This window comes from Sphaerodactylus townsendi, linkage group LG06 (assembly GCF_021028975.2).
Source record: "Sphaerodactylus townsendi isolate TG3544 linkage group LG06, MPM_Stown_v2.3, whole genome shotgun sequence".
NCBI classification, from domain to species: Eukaryota; Metazoa; Chordata; class Lepidosauria; order Squamata; family Sphaerodactylidae; genus Sphaerodactylus; species Sphaerodactylus townsendi.
In genome coordinates, this window is record NC_059430.1 from 96759592 (window position 1) to 96775871 (window position 16280).

The 16280-nt window shown below is 44.3% G+C and overlaps 1 protein-coding gene across 1 annotated transcript in view; it reads right to left on the reverse strand.

Moving 5' to 3' along the window:
• COL8A2 (collagen type VIII alpha 2 chain) overlaps positions 1-15341 on the reverse strand; it is a 171070-nt gene extending 155729 nt beyond the window's left edge. The window contains exon 1 of the mRNA XM_048500796.1: positions 15065-15341. The gene's annotated coding sequence lies outside the window, so the exon portion shown is untranslated. The remainder of the gene's footprint in view (positions 1-15064) is intronic.
• Between the last annotated feature and the right edge of the window lie 939 nt (positions 15342-16280).

The window sequence follows — 16280 nt, forward strand, 5'->3', positions numbered from 1 at the left end:
CAGACACCATCCCCAAATCTTATCCCAGAGATGGCAAGGCTACAAGGCCATTTGTTATTTCCTGGTCCATCCTAAGTTTTGCCCTGGATCTTTCAGATAGGGGCAGGAGAAATGGGCTGAGGAGACAAAATTCCCAGGGCCGAAGCCAGCTGGACAGGCCTTGAAGCCAGTGCCATGCTGTATTCACAGAAAAATATGTTTTCTTCTTCTAATGCAGTTCTGAACCGCAACCCCTATAGGAGCACAAGGAAGGCAGAGAATAGTAAACAGGAGTCATTCAGACGCTGCTGGCTGGCCTTTCTGCAACATTTTCTATGAGGCTGAGGGAAAGCCTCGCTTATCAGATCCTGCTAAACTCATCAACTGAGCCAGACCTGGAGCAAGGCAAGACCAGCCAGGACGAACCACAGTCACTGCCAGGATGCAGCCTCCTAACAAGGTCATTATCTCCAGCCATCTATGGTTTCCCTCTTCCCTTAGTTCCACCCAGCTCCATAGTTTTGTCTGTGCAGCCAGATCTTGCAAAAAGGCAGCCCTGTGTTACAGCCACAAAAGAAAACAAAAATCTGTTTATTTTCCTCTTTCACACTTTTCTGCTCCCTCATTTTGCTCTCTTCCTTTCATGATCTGCCTTCATTCCTCTGCCCCCACTTCTAATCCATCCCCCTTTTAACTGTTAGTCTTGGAGCCCCATGGGGGGGAGGGGGAATTTGCCTCAGAAAGTGGCACACTGGCTGCACTGGTGGATTTGCCCTCCCTGGTAGAGGGGTGGTTTTGATGACATGCAGCCGCAGCTGCCACAACTACCCTCCCCCCATTAGGAATACAGCTCAGGATGCTGCGACAGCGTCCCACACTGCCCCTGCCCGTGTAGTGTGGATGGGCTGGAGGGATGGGGTCCCTCCTGGCCTTTGCCGGGTTTTACACCAGAGGGCTGCAGCCCACACTTACGCCAGCCTTTTGGTGGTAAGGTACATTGGGTCTTCTCAGAGGTGGGGATGACTTCTGACTTTCCCACACCACTGAGAAGCCTGTTTGGGGATGGTGGCCAGATGTAGCCATGGTGCTGCGGCCAAGCGCCCCACTCGTGGATGCAGCTGCCCATCTCAACTCCTTCTCATCCATCCTGGCTAGCAACTTAGAATGGTTCTTATGGTAGTATAGTAGCAAACCTTTGTTAATATTATGAACAGAAAGAGGGAATTAATATTTCTCTGTGATTTATCAAAATAATAAAAAGATACTCTCCCTCTTCACCCTTTACATGTGTCACAATGGAATATAAATCTGCTCAAGAGGTTGTAAATGGAGAACAGAAGTTTGAACTTAGCTTCCATTGCAAATAGCATGGGGCAGGGAGGTACAGATAACCTGGGCCAGGATATTCCCATTCCTTTCATTTTTGGCCCTGAACTCCCACAATCATCCTGAAGCTGGCGGCCAATTTTGAGATTCCTAGTTTTATTTTTTGATGAGTTACGCCTGGAACAAATGGACAACAGGCAGTGGACATGTGGATTATTATTACAGATGTGTGGTAACAGCCAGCCAAATGATTTGTTTTGTTATAATATTTGATTTGGATCAGGGTCATTGGGCAAATGCAGCTGGTGGCTCTTATCAGCCCTGGGTAGAGGGTTCTTGCGATCAATAAATGGCCTTTCTCCTATCACTCTGCAGAGCTAAGTTTGAAGCTTTCCTCTGGCCAGAAACTTCCTCCAAAACTCTAATAGGCTCTTCCACTAGGGAAAGCATCACATACGTTGCAGGAAAGCCCCTTAGGCTACAGGAAAGGGTTTCACATTTTGCTCAGCAGAGTGTTAGGACACAAGACAAACAGTCCCCAGTTAAGACAGGAAACAGACGGGTTCATGCCATTCTCACAGTACAATCTGGCCAACTTCTGTAGGACCAAAATGTCTTCCCTGTAATAAAATATTTATATACAACAATATATTACTACTTGATGCAGCTGCTTTATATACCAAAAAGTTCGGTTTTCATAAAAGCATTAGAAATGCCCAAACCCATTCTCATGCTTCAGGTTTTCTGTCCCCCTCAAACAACTCAGTTTGTTTATTATTAAAACTTAGTACTGGGAAAGTCAACACCCTTTGCAGAATTGACATCCAATATCTAGTGGTTTCCTCCTACCAAAACGCCCTGACAATTCATGAAACTATAAATATAACAATTTGGACTCATTCACTCATGGGGATTAAATAGGAAGGGTACTTCTATCTGTGGGTCAGTTCAGTTGGGTACCTGAAAAAGCCAAACACCTGATATGTCTGTGGAGTTTCACCATTGCCAAAAATGATCATGTCAAGCCTAAATTAAGGCTGACATCTGTCCTTTTTTTCCTTGTCAATGGAAGAAAAAATTGTATCTACCTCAATCTGGATATACTCTTAAACTCAAAAGCCAATGGCTTGCAAATGGCAACAAGACAACCAACCAAGAACTTAACACAAAAAAGGGAGTAGACAGATGTACCTCAATTTTTTTTGTCTTTTAAAGGCTGGTGCTATGATCCAAAACATGGGGTGCGCAAAGGGTACATGTTGCCTAGCTGTGGAGGTCTCTGAACACAGTGACACACAAGGCATCTGTCAGGAGAGGAGGCCAAAGGATTGACAAAAAGACTGTGCTAAGAAATCAAACAATGGCTGAGGTCCTCTTCCCACAACCATTTGGAAATCTACCAAAAGGCTGTGTCTTTGTGTCTGCATGTGTGTTTATCACGAGGGTGGGGGGTAAGTAAGGAAACTTCATGATGAAACTTGCCAGGCTGAAGGAATGCCAAAAAGAGGGATAGAAAACACTTCAAGTTCACCAAGGTGTGAATAAATTTCCAACCCATTTAGGATTTTAATGCTTTTAAGCACATATACACCGCCCCTACCTACCACTCCATCAGTATCCGACCACACTGAACGGTGCATGAATGGAAGATATGAATCATTGTAAAGAATTGCAGGCACTTGAGTACAAAGAGAAAAACTGAAATCTAGCTGTGCATAACCCTGCTTATAACAAAGGCAGGGCAGGAAACAAGTCAGAATATTTTAAGTTTTGCTTTGTTTTACAGGGATTAGGATGAGGAGGAGAAAGGGGCAGGGAGAGAGACAGGGAGCAAGAGAGAATAACAGTAGCTATATATTTCACTGAAAGAAAAAACAGACTGGGACATTATGCTCAGCCAGGAACCTATGCGACACGGAAACGGGGTTTCTCCTTCAGTCTACTTAAATAATGTGACAAATTCCATACTCAAAGCATCACGCTTCTTTTCCGAAAAACTGGACAAAACTCCTCATAGCTCTCGGAATGCAGGCTGGAGGGTACTTTAAAAAAAGCAATGCAGTTTATTCCACAAACTTGTTTTTCCTGGGGACAGAAAATATAAAAGAGGAATAGGCGAGGCAAAAGCCAAAAGGCTGCATTTGTCAACAATCTGTCTTCTCTTTGGAAGTCCAGGTGGTTAGTGCTACTGGGGTTGCCAGCTCTGAGCTGGGAAATTTCTGGAGTTTTGGGGATGAAGACTAGGGAAGGTGGGATTTGGGGAAGAAGAGGGACCTCGGCAAGGTATAATGCCGCAGAGTCCACCCTCTAAAGCAACCATTTGCTTCAGGGAAACTAGTCTCTGTAGTGCGAGGATCAGTTGTAAATCCAGGAGTTTTCCTGGTCTCACTCAGCAATTGGCAATCCTAATGCCAAGGGGTCATCAATTAGTGGACCATTAATTAAATCAGTCCCTTTGAGTCATGCCAGCTGCTCCCCCTTGCCTATCCCCTAGGCCACACTCCTCCTCAACATGGCGCTTCAAGCAAAATTAGTTGCTGGCCATGTTGGTGATGGAAAGCACATCCTGGTCCTTTGCGCCTCAGATTTTATGGGTACTATCTGGATCCAAAGCCAATCCTTCCTGTACCACTTGAGCAGCTGTGTGCCCCCTCCCCTGGAACATGCAAATGGATGGTACTTGCGTATATATAGTAACAACAAACCTTGGTTCACAGCTAAACTTAAGCAGTTACGTCGTTCCAAAGAAGAGGCCTACAGAAAGGGTGATAGAATGCTGTATAATCAGGCCAGAAATGTATTAACAAAGGAGATCAGAGCAGCAAAAAGAAACTACTCTGAAAAGCTAAAAAATCAGTTTTCACCAAACGAAACAGCAAACATGTGGAAAACTCTCTCAAAAAATATCACCGGGTTAAGGACAGCAAACCACCTTCCTTAAAGCTTCGAAGGAAATCCAGAAATGTGGCATGACAACCTGAATGTGTTCTACTGTAGGTTTGAAAACAATCTACAGTCACCTTTCTCCACAACCTCTATCTCTGACTAGCACCAACAATAGCCAAACTTCCTACAACTAGAACTCCATTTCATTGGGTTTTACAACCCCTGGTGATCTCAGAAAAGGAAGTGCAAGATCTATTTCACAGACAGAAGCCTGGAAAAGCACCAGGCCCAGACAAGATAACACCTTCTTGCTTAAAAGTCTGTGCTGTCCAATTGGCCCCCAATTTTCACCCAAATCTTCAACAAATCACTAGAGGCAATGTGCTATGTTCCTTCCTGCTTCAAACACCTTGCTCCACTATGCGTCCCAGTGCCGGAAGAAGCCTTCCATCAAAGGAACTGAAGAGCGACTACCGCCATGACCAGTTGCTCTAACATCTGTAGTTAGTGAAAACTTTTGAAGAAGGCTAGTGATGTACCATTTGAAAACTCATCACGGATCCACTGTTGGACCCTTGCAATTTGCATACCGAGCAAACAGAGTCGCACGAGACGACATGCTGTTAATATGGCTTTGCACTATATCCTACAGCATCTTGAATACGCCAAAGACCTATGCAAGGGTCCTCTTTGTTGACTTTTAGTTCAGCATTCAATACTATCAGACCGGACATTCTTCTAACCAAACTAAATCAGCTAGCAGTACCTGAGCATATTTGTAAGTGGATCACAAGCTTCCTAACAGATAGGAAACAGCAGGTGAAGCTAGGAAAAATTACATCAGAACCTGTAAAATGAGCACAGGGGCCCCAAGGCTGTGTGTAACTCTTCACCACTTCTCTTCTCTCTGTAATACCAATGACTGCATCTCAAACGATCCATCTGTTAAAATACTAAGAAATTTGCAGATGATACAACAGTGATTGGTCTCATTCGAGACAACGATGAAACCGCATACAGACGGGAGGTTGAACAACTTCAGCCTCGTGGTGCCACTGGAACAATCTAGAACTGAACACACTTTTAAAACCCGTGAGAAATGGTGGTAGATTTCAGGAGCAGAAACCTCCCATCCTACCTCCTCTCACAATACTTAGACAACACAGTATCAATAGTAGAGACCTTTAAATTTCTAGGCTCCATCATATCTCACATGACCTAAAATGGTCACCTAATATCAAAAATGTCATCAAAAAAGCACAACAAAGAATGTTCTTTCTGCATGGCCAACTCAGGAAGCTCAAACTGCCCAAGGAGCTGCTGATACAGTCTCTACAGAAGGAATCATTGAGTCACTGTCATCTGCACCTCTATAACTGTGTGGTTTGGTTCTGCAACCCAACAAGATCGACACAGACTTCAGATGAGAATAATCAGAACTGCAGAAAAACAATTGCTGCTAACCTGCCTTCCATTGAGGACCTGTATACTGCACGGGTCAAAAAAAGGGCTGTGAAAATATTTACTGACCCCTCGCGATCCTGGACGCATAAACTGTTTCCTTAACTCTTACCCTCTAAACGATAAGCTACAGAGCACTGCGTAACACCAAGACAACTAGACATAAGAACAGTTTTTTCCCTAATGCCATCACTCTGTTAAACAAATAATTCCCTCGATAATGTTAAACTATTTATTATATACTTATTGTATAATTACTGCACTACTTTTTTTCATCATTCCTATTACCCATCTCCTCCCACTTATGACTGTATGACTATAGCCTGTGCTGACATTTTATTTTATTTTATGATTTTACATTTTATGTTTTCATTACTACTGATTGTTTCCTGATTGCTTACTAGACCTATATGACAATCATTAAGTGCTGTACCTTATGATTCTTGACAAATGTATTTTTCTTTTATATACACTGAGAGCATATGCACCGGAGACAAATTCCTTGTGTGTCCAATCACACTTGGCCAATAAAGATTCTATTCTATTCTATTCTATTCTATTCTACTGGGGGAGAAGATCAATGTGACAACTTCTTATATTTCAAATAGGTTTCCCCCCTCTTATTCTCTCCAAGCTGTATCCTTTTATCTGCCTGCCCTTGGCCTAAAAGGAGAACAGGGAAAGAGCCATTCTGACAGGGAAAGAGTCAGACTGGCCTTACATCCTTTAGAACAGGGGTCTGCAGCCTGTGGCTCTCCAGATGTTCATGGACTACAATCCCCATCAGTCCCTGCCAGCATGGCTAATTGGCTGATGTGATTTGTAGTCCATGAACATCTGGAGAGCCGCAGGTTGTAGACCCCAGCTTTAGAGAAACAAAATGTTTCTTTGCCATACAGTCATACCTTGGTTTTTGTCAGTAATCCATCTGGATTATCTTGGTGAAAACCGAAACTGACGAAACCCGAGGCTATGCTGTTTGCGCAGGCACAATGCAAATGGTGTAGCAACTTATGCAAAAGTCACCTCGGATTTCGTCAGTGTGCTGATGAAATCCGAGGCGACTGACGAAAACTGAAGGCAACAAACGACTGGATCCCATAAGCGAAAACCGAAACCAACAATTTCCAAAGGTGACGAAAACTAAGGCATGACTGTACTCAGATGAACAAAGGCAAATGGAGTTACCTATGTGTATAAAGGTAACTCAGCAGCAAGTGTCTTACTTCTATGCTGTATGTAAACACACATCTAGGAAGATGTTTCCCTTAACAAGGATCATATGAAGGCTTTCTCAAGTACCTCTTCTCTAATTGATGGACAAAGATAGTTTGGAAAGGAGGTAGAGAGGAAAGCAATTTTTATAGGAATAGGGATTTGCCCTGGTTTGTTTTTGAAATGTGTGATCAATTAGTCTCTACGCTCTGTGAATAATTATAGAAATCCCTCAAAATCACTGTTATTTCAAGACAGTGTCTTGTGTCAAGACAGGCAGGCAGTAAAAAAACCTATCTGATGCTGCTGCCACCTGTCTAACCAAATGGAGGAATAGTGTGACAGTTCCACTTTGGTAGGGAACAGGGCCATGTCTAGAGCGGCAGATACCCCAAGTGGCAGGCAGACAGGGGACAGCGGCAAGAGATGGGGAAGGCTGAATTGCCCAGAGGACATGGCTCGTTCTGCAGTGTGCCCGTTTCCGTGATTAGGCTGCTGCTCGTAGGTGGGGGATGCTCGATTGCACAGAAGAAATGGTTTGTTCTGCACTGAATGTGCCCCCTTCCTCAGAATAGGCTGCTGCTAGGAGGTGGGGGAAGGTAGAGGGAGACCCTGAGCCTTAGAGGGGAGTCACAGCTAGGCTTAGTAAATATCCTAAAAATTCGGTAAAATTTGGATTCGGATTTATTTGGGCATAAAATTATCTGCATGCCCAAATAAGACAAATAACATATTCAGATATACCCGAATATTCAGGTATATCCAAAAAATTTGGGTCCATTTGAATTTTTTTTATTTTGGGGATTTTTTTACGTTTTGGCCTGCAGGGGTGCATTTTAAAAGCTAGTGGCACCACAATTTCAGAGTATGATCCAGGGACTGTCCTGATGATGCCCCCCGAGTTTGGTAAAGTTTGGTTCGGGGGGGGCATCCAAAGTTATGGACATCCAAAGTGGGTGCCCCGTCCCCCATTGTTTCCAATGGGAGCTAACAGAAGATGGGGGCTACACCTTGGAGGGTCCATAACTTTGGTCCCCCTGAACCAAAATTCACCAAACTTGGGGGGTATCATGTGGACAGTCTTCAGGTAAGACCCCCACATTTTGGTGCTAGTAGATTTAAAAATGCGCCCTTGACAGTCACCCAAAGAAATTTCCCCAGATTCTGTGCTCTGAAGTGCTTTGACTCCATTGTAGTTAATGGGGAATTTCTTGGGGAATGGCTGTGGGGTGCACATTTTTCAAGATAAAGCCACAAAACTTTCAGGGTATCTTCAAGAGAGTATCTTGATGACACCATCCAGGTTTGGTGATCTTTGCTTCAGGGGGGTTCAGTGTTATGGGCCCCCAAAATGGTAGGGCCCATCTCCTTCCACCCCCCTAAAGCAAAGTTCACCAGACCTGGGTGATGTCATCAAGAGAGTCTTCTAAAGATGCTCTGAAAGTTTTGTGCCTCTACCTTGAAAAATGTGCACTGCACAGCCCTTCCCCAAGAAATTCCCCATTGACTACAATGGAGTCAAGGCACTTCAGAGCACAGAATCCCCTGCAGGCAGAAACACAAAAAACCCACCAAAAATACCTCCCCAAAGCCCAAATGCCTTGCATTCGGATTTGTTCATATTCGGGCAGGACATATTCAGACAATTTTCGGCCGAATCTGGTATTTGTTGCATCCGAATCTCCAAACCTAGTCACAGCCCTTGGTAAGGCAGAAGCTGCAGCTGTTACTCAAGCAAGACTATGGTGAGCAAAGAAGAGGGGGAGCTAAAAGTTCCTGAGCAGGTGTTCAAAGGTGTCAAGTTCTATGCAGTGAGAGACACAGGAACACCCCCCCACTCCAATAATCTTCCTGGGCCTTGCTAATTTCCCTCCCTTTCCCCCCACTGGAACAACCTCTGCCTTTCCACCTGCAGGATCTTTCAACGTAGTGTAGTGGTTAAGAGCAGTAAACTCTAATCTGGTGAACAGGGTTGGATTCCCCACTCCTCCACATGAGCAGTAGACTCTGGTGAACCAGATTTGTTTCTCCACTCCTACATGCCTGCTGGGTGATCTCAAGCTACTCATAGTTCTTTGGAACTCTGTCAGCCCCACCTACCTCACAAGGAGTCTGTTTGGGGAAGAGGAAGAGAAGGAGTTTGTAAGCCGTTTGAGACTCCTTATGGTTGAGAAAAGTGGGCTACAAATCCACATTTTTCCTCTTATCTTCCTTTTAAGGACCACACATTGGCAGTGGCCATGGTGGGCTGTGGGTACATGAGACTCCTGGGGGGGGGGGGCGGCACATAGGATGCAATCTAAACACTCACAGGGGGAGAAGAGTTTTGAAGCTTGTGACTATTAGCAGTAGAATGCTTGATGCACCCCTCTTTTTTTTCACCGCCTGCCTTGTGCTCTGCTGAAGAACTGCAAGCAGGGGTGTAGCTGTGTAAAACAGTGCCCAAACTCACCCTGTTCTCCGCCCTCCCTACAGCTGCACCCCACCCTCTCACAACTGCCCCCTGCCCTAAAACCTTCTGTAGAGTTCAGAGCAGGGATGCAGTTGAACACTGACCAGCGGGGATTACCCCACCCTGAACTTCAACCTGGAGTTGAATGGGGCAGAGGGGAAGAAGACGAGCTCTTCTCCACTCCCAACTTTAAAACTGGCAGCTGTGTAATGCTTAGTTTTACCAAAGGCTACAAGTCAATCTGCCCTCTCATCTGATAGGCTTGGCCTTCCCCAAACAGCCTGACTTTACACCTAGGGGAAAGGGGTGGGAAGACAAGAACAGTAGCCCTGTTCGCATGTGTTACGTGCCATCTAGTCACTTCTGATTTAAAAATCAATGATCTCCAAAATGTCCTCTTGTTAACAGTCTTGCTCAGGTCATACAAGCTGAGGGCCCTGGCTTCCTTTATGGAGTCCCACTATCTCGTGGTGGGCCTTCCTCTTTTCCTACAGTCTTCAATGTTTCTTAGCATTATTGTCTTTTCCAGTGAGTATTTTCCAAATACTAAAGTACAGTAGCTTCAGTTTATTCATTTTAGCGTCCAGCAGCATCATTACCAGCTTCTAGGAGCATGATTATTTGGGCTGTATTTTATCAGGCTGCAAAGAAGTGTGAAGTGTAGTTGGTGTTTCCTATGTCAAAATTATGTATGCTGTATTTTTAAAAAATGTCCAGGAAAAGGCTAGGCTGAAAAATATTCTCTTTGAGTTGGGTTTTTATGTGTGCAGAGGAGTTGAGGGAATATTGAAACATTATCATAGATAAAATAATGCAAAAATGTATTCATTGATAGTTCATAGAGATCAAGATAATTTATCATTCAAAAGGATTGTTGATTATATATGTATAATGGCTTTTTAAACTGTTTTTTTTATTGTCTTGTTATAGTGATTAAAATATAATAACTGGGAGGCATTTTTTTTGTACTTTCCCCCTTCCAAAAAAAGTAGGGCATTTATACCAAGACCAACCTATTGAGAGTCATGGGACCACTAGCCAATGACAGAGGTCAAAGTTGTATATCCCAACTTCCTCCTGTGCCTAAACTACAAAACCTGAAGTATGCACTGCTGTGGATAACTCACCGGGTCAAGGATCCAAATAGATGCAACAAAGCAGGCATCTCTGCCTGTGCAGGGCTGGAAACTAATAGGAGATTTTTCTTGGGGGATCCTCACTGGTGACCTGGCAATGTGGTGACATCACATCTGGTGCAATCCAGAAATGACATCATTGCACAGGGGTTCGACTGTAGCATTAACCCTAAACTCTTATGGTTTGACTACAGAATATGAGGGTTAGGCTGAGAAACAGTGACCAATACAAAGTCACCCAGTGAACTTCCACAGCGAAGTCCACATTTGAACCTGGATCTCCTAGGCCTTAGTTCAGTATTTTAACCACTAAATCATGCTGGTTCTTAAACGTATTCTCTTTGTGGATGGTAATAGCCTTTTATAATTTCTCTCAAAATTAGTTTGAGAAGTTATGAGAAGGGGATATTTAAAAGGATGAGAAGGGGATATTTAAAAAACTAAAGTTTTGGAGGTTTTCATTTGGGGGAGGTTCATTTGTAAAAGGTATTTTCAAGTAAAGATTATGTATTCTTTCTTTCCTGCTCACCAATAACAGCAGGCTGTTAATATCCATTCCTATCCCACAAACTAATGGGAATTACTTGCAGTAACATTCTATGTGGCACTGTTCTTGACATAGTTTTGCCATTGAAGCGGCAGCAAAGCCAGAAACAAGGGGCTATCTGCCATGTACTAAAGAAAAGGTCATACCAGAAATATTTAGTAGATTCCAAACTTTCCCAGTGTTGACTCTGCAAGTTGAAAAGTAAAAGGTAAAAATACACCGAGTAATATAAAAAAGTCATGGAGTGATAATTTGGGGAAATATTCTTTTAAGGGTTACCAAATCCACCACTCCCCATACAAACCTTTTAATCATGTCTATTTGACTTCTAGTGCTCCTCTCTAGAACCTCTTCTTCAACAACACAAAATGTTCAGCAACAAGTAGCAAAAAATAAACTGCAGGGAGTGCATCTGGGCATGTGCAAAGTTATATCACCCTTTTCACAGAAACACCATGCATCTTTGGTCAGAGGGCAGGCTTCCTGCCAAAGACAATGTTGACTTAACTGAGCTCTGTGAGGAAATGGCGGGATACAAATAAAGTAGATGACAGACAGACAGACAGACAGACAGACAGACAGACAGACAGACAGACAGACAGACGACGACGACGATGATGATAGGGATCAAAACAGAATTATTTTTTTAAAAAGTGACCACTTTTTTAAAAAAACCAAACCCAAGATTTTTATTTGGAAACTGTTTTGAAACATGCTTTTAATAAAAGTCTTGTTGATGAATAGGAGGCACTATAAACAACTGAATGTTGCTTCTGGATACAAAGTCTCGAGTTGCCAATTGCCAGATGGGACCTAAAGATACCTGTAATTACAATTGATCCCCTGACAATAGAGATTTGTTCCCCTGGAGAAAATGGTTGCTTTGGAGAATTGCCTCTAGGTCAATGTGTCCCACTGAAGTCCCTACCTTCTCCAAGCCCCACCCTCCCCTGGCTTGATCCCCATATCTCTTGGAATGCCCCTTTGCAAAGCTGGCATCCCTAACACTAACTCAAATTCGTGTTCTAAAGTCAGGAGAATATTCATTCATTAATACATGCTTATATTCTTTTACGCTATTTTCAAGAGCAAATGCAACTTTGGAGAAAAGGTCCATTCATGAACCTCCTGGCTGCCATTCAAAGACAAAAGGGGGGGCAGCCAAATGACAGAGAACCTAGTTCATGCAGCACAAGCCCATCTTCTAGTGGCCACCCAGTGCCTTTTGCTGTAAGATGGACATCCACTTACTGGCAAGATGGATTCTGACAGTCACCTGGGAGTAAAAGGGATCTGAGAGATCTTAGGATCAGGCTGAAATCCCTTTACACTTCCATCTTCCTTGGCGATCTTGGGCCCACCACACTCTCTTGACTAGCCTACTTCTCAAGATAGGAGGTACAAGAGGAGAGGAGAGTGATGTATACCAACCTGAGCTTCAAGGAGGAAGGCAGGGATTTTTTTAAAGTACCAAATAAATTAAAGAAAAAAGAGTATCTAAGGAAATGACCTATGATTCAGGAAGTTCTAAACCTTACCTCAAACTCAAGGCCTTCGGTTAATCTACTCTGGCTGCACCCATTCCCCTTTCCCCTCAGCTATGTGGAGAAGTTTACATAAGTTTACTAAAATAAACTTATGAGACGCTCTCTGAATACTGGAAGGACTATATAAATGCCAAGTATTATTTTATCACAGGTATTTATGATTTTGCCCTGACCAGGACTGCCTACGCTAGAAGGGTCTCCTCAGATTTCAGAAGCTAAGCAGGGTCAGCCTTCATAAGTATTTGAATGAAAGACCACCAAAGAAGTCCAAAGTCACTATGCAGTGGCAGGCAATGGCAAACCACCTCTGAATATCTCTTGCCTCGAAAAACCTACAGCATCTTCACAACTGTGCTGCAACAGGACAGTAAAAAAATGACCGGAAAAGCCTCGCTCTGTAATAACCTTAGCAATCGAGTTTGGATCAAGACGTCACTACTCATGACCAGAAGGTGAAGGGGGGTTTTTGTGAGAACCATTGTTAAGAAGTTAATATCACGTGAGCTTCCCTGTGGCAAAAAAAAACTGGCAATCATAGTTAAAAAAACAGAGAAATTCACAAAGATTCTTTGCCTTTCTCCCAAGGGCTGTGCTAAAGCAGACTTGCTTGATACCAGAACTCTGTAACTGAGCCACGCAGACCAGATAGAATAGGCTGAGGATATTGGCATTCAAAGATCTAGCAGCACAAGATGGGTGCCACATCCCCCCAGTCGAAGGCTAGTTGCCACATCCCCCCCAGTTGAAGGTTAACTGTGCACTTAGTTATAGCTGATGGTTACAATGGTAGTATGATTCTCCTTTTCAAATCAGGATGGCATTAAAGCACAGCTTTATCACTATGCATGTTTTTCAGTGCCGCGATTCAAGTCTGCAATACATGAAATTTTCAACATGAAGAGAAAGCCTCTGGCCATGAGCAGAATGCCTTTCCCTCCTCAATAATAATCCACTCCTGTATGTGGAGTTTTGAAAGTAAGATCCACCAGAGCAGAGGATGCAACTTCCAAGAAGAGCTGAACTCCTTTTAGAAAAGAGGCACACACTGTACATTTTCCAAACTCAACGCCCATTTCCAGTGGTGACTCCTATGCAAATGGCACAGGTAGGGTGATAGATTCACTCCATCAAGATGAAAAGGTGTGGCATTACAGACATGCAATCTGTTCCTTAAAAAACATCTTTCCCTGTTGTGCTGTAACAACACAGATGGCAGGAGTCCAGATTGTGGATTTATTTGAAAGGATATTTACTGCACAAAACCACCAATTTTTAGCAATCTGACAGGCCCCTAAATCTATAATCCCCCTTCACACACTCACACACACACACCTGAGAACTCTGGAGCCACATAAAACAGAGAATGGGTTAATACAAGTGGAACGGCTCTCCTGTGTGCAAACCCAATCGGGCCCCACCCTACACAGCAAACACCCCCTCACAGTTTTAGAAACTCACACGCCTGTTGTCATACAACCCCAGACAGACAAAACGACACTTGTTCTCCTTCTGGCTAAACAACAGCTAAGTATCCAATTCTATCCCCCTCCCAGAAACAGGCATCATTTGCAAGCCAGCATCCAAATGGGTACAAGATGCAGCAGGCACAGAGAAGACTTTGGGGCACAATTCAGTCTCGAGTTCTCGCGCCGATGATCCACGCATTGCACATGCATCATTCACAGGGTCTGCGCGAGGGAGTTTCCCACTGAACTGTTTCCTCTCAGTACCACTTGGTAGATTTCTTCAAAAAGCCCTGGTTTCTTTGAAAAGTGAAGCAATTAAAAGCAAAATCTCAGGAATCTGCCGGCTTTGTTTTGAAAGTTGCTTATAGCAAAGCTGCTTGTCCCAAGCAAAAGCTCTCCAATCTGCTTATTAATTATTAGCACTGAAGTGTTTATTCAGCCTGAGGATGAGAGAGTTCGGCTGGACAGAACCCCATTGGAGTGGGACAGCCAACCTCCCCTTTGCTCTGTTCCTTTCCAACAAAACATCAACCTAAAAACGGTTGTAGGGATGCAGGTGAAACGCTCTCCTCTTGAAACAGGGCAGCTCTTTTCCCTCAGAACTCAATATTCATATGCTGAAGCTTGAGACTCCCCCCGGACCTTTCATTTTTCCACTCCCCCCCCCCACTCTAAGCTGTCCCCCTTTTCCTCCTTTAGCTGAGAGATAAACGTGCCCCAAACATTGGGATTCAGCTCAGAGGGCCAAAACTGCGGCAACCAACATAGCAAACAAGAGACCGCAACAAGGCAAGAGTTTTGAAAAATACTTTTTTTTTTGGGGGGGGGGGGATGTCCTATTATTATTGATTTCACCAGATCATATTTCCAAAGAAGCAAGGAGGCATGGGATATCCACAGAAGATTGGGAGGGGGGGGGGTCACAAAAGGCAAAGATGGGTACCTGGACAACAAGGTCTCCCTCTCCCCCCTCCAAAAAAAAAAGAAGAAGAAGAAGTCCCACATTTCAAGCCTCGCCTTTGGCACCTGGCGGAAGAGAAGCACTTTACCTTTGAGGAGGGCTCGGAGAGGGTCTCTGTCCCTCTCCCTGCCGGGGTTTGCAGGCGAGCCGGCGGGGCACTTGTCGCGCCTTAGAATAGCCTCCCTAGTCCCTGGGAATGGCAGCGCCTCGCGGCTGCGAGAGGCACCTTTGCAGCAAAAAAGAGAGCGAGGAAGAGCGAGAGGGAGGGAAGGAAGAGGGGAAAACGAGCGAGGACAGGGCAGAGCCAGGCGAGGCTGCGAATGAGCGCGCCAAGCAAGGAGCCAGCAGATTTTCACAAGCGATTCCTTCTCTCTCTCTCTCTCTCTCTCTTGGACGGGCGAACGGAGCTCAGGAGGCCAGGGTTGGCTGCTTGAGATTTTTTTCCCCTCTTTTCTTGCTCCCCCCCTCCTTTTCTCTTGAGCGCCTTCCAGCTCCTGAATTGTTTTTCCTTTGCACAGAGACGCAGGAGGGAGCGTGTTATTGAAGGTTTCCAAAAATTACAATAATAATAAAAGCCCCCCCCCCCCCTCCCGGGTCTTTTAGGGTGCGTTGTTTAGGACTAAGGGAAAGCGACCCGGCTTCTGTTGGAGGGGTGGAGGCGGAATTGTCCCCATCCCACCCACCCACCCCTTTCAAAACTTTGCACTGTTTCCTGGCTCTTGCGTCAAATGAAAGGCCTTACTGGAACCCAAGCCACAGGCACAGGCACACTCGCACAAAGGACAAATGAGAAGACAATGAATGAACCCAAGGTTTCCCTGGGTCCTCCACAGTAGCAGGTGACCAGCTGGACCACAGCCGACTGACGCTCCCCAGCGCATCCGTCCATGCCTGAATATTGGATGGATTGGTAATACGGTTGTCCTATATGGATGTGTCAGTCCCCCTGCGAATGAGTGCTACAATGCAAAGAGAACACAACATATGGATGCAGCCTTACTCTCCTCAGTGGCATCCAGATGTTATTTTACCTTAGCACACCATGGTTTTCCTCCAGCTCACTGGAGCAGGATGTGCTCTAGAAGACTCCTAAGAGATAATGCCCTTGTATTCAGGTATAGCAAATATATAGGGAAAGAGAAGTGTTTTTATAAAGGGAAGTGGATTGCAGTCTGTTTCACAGGTGTGTGTAAATAGGCTCTTGCTCTTATTGCATCCTATCTATCTATCTATCTATCTATCTATCTATCTATCTATCTATCTATCTATCTATCTATCTATCTATCTATCTATCTATCTATCTA